Genomic DNA, 1,438 nt, shown 5'->3' on the forward strand with positions numbered 1-1,438 from the left:
TTCAGTTCTAGTTCAGTTCTAGTTCAGTTCTAGTTCAGTTCTAGTTCAGTTCTAGTTCAGTTCTAGTTCAGTTCTAGTTCAGTTCTAGTCCAGTTCTAGTTCAGTACTTGTTCAGTTCCTTTTCGGTTCTCGTCCAGTTCTAGACCTTGGATATTATCTGGAATCAAATCAGAAAATATATATTATCAGATGTTTTTGCATTTCCGAGGTGAAGCATTAGTGCAGCAATTGGATAGCTCAGGTTTTTTTAGCAAAGTATTTATATATCAACCGTCGGAACCATGCAAACTCATTCGATATTCGTCCTCTCTAGAAATTTCAAATGTACTGATAATATAAGTTTATAGCATTCTGCATTCTGACGTGAATACATATATCACAAAACTGGTACTGTATATATGTAGCTTAAAATAAATAAGAATGTAAAAAACTTTTTATTAATAAGAGATAAACCATTTCAAATGGTTGCAATTAGATTAATTAATGTGAAAAAGCTGAGGCTGAGAAATGTTAAAGAAAGCTGGATATTATCTAACATAATTTTTCGAGTTAATTGAAAACGATAAGTAAATTCGTTACTTTACTAAATACCAAAGTACACTTTTTTATAGAAGCTTTTAAATTTTGATGAATTCTTTATAACAAACAGAAAAAAATAGATAGAAAGAAGAAAGCAAAAAATATTCCGTAAGCTTAAATCAATAAAAACACTTCAAAAGTTTCTTTATTTTTTTAAATATTTGTTTATCTGTTATGTCCCTCAAACTTATCAATTGTATTGCGATAAGTGTTAACATTCACTAACAAAACTTTAGCACTCAGATCTAAACCCATAATTTGTTTTTCATCCTAACACTTCAAAAAAATACGAATTTTCTTTCATATTTATTTTCTGTATTTTTTTTGCTATCCTTTCCCTAAAAATTATAAAATTTTCTATGTGTTGCCAAGTTATTCCTTCAGATTAAGTCAGAAGTGTACTTTTCTGCTTTGTTTGTTTGGTAAATAAGTATTGGTATTCTGTTTACGTTAAATAAATGTCCTTTCTTCCTTCCCGTACATGTTTTTCTTCTAATCTCTCGAAGAATGTGTAACTCGTTTATCTTAAAGTGGAGCAGGATATAAATGTGATAGGATCGGATATGGGGGATAATTGAGGTTCGGATGATATTGAAGATGCAAGTGTAAGTGTGATAGTATATGTATATACGTACATATGTACATACGTAAAAAGTGAGATGCTCTATGAAATGAAAAAGATGTGAAGGAAGTAGAATATATTTAAAACAAAAATTAATTGAATTTGCAAAAAAGAAAAGAAAAGTGTTTGTTCATTAACTAACTAACTAACTAACTAACTAACTAACTAACTAACTAACTAACTAACTAACTAACTAACTAACTAACTAACTAACTAACTAACTAACTAACTAACTAA

This window comes from Lucilia cuprina, chromosome 5 (genome assembly GCF_022045245.1).
Source record: "Lucilia cuprina isolate Lc7/37 chromosome 5, ASM2204524v1, whole genome shotgun sequence".
Classification (NCBI taxonomy): Eukaryota; Metazoa; Arthropoda; class Insecta; order Diptera; family Calliphoridae; genus Lucilia; species Lucilia cuprina.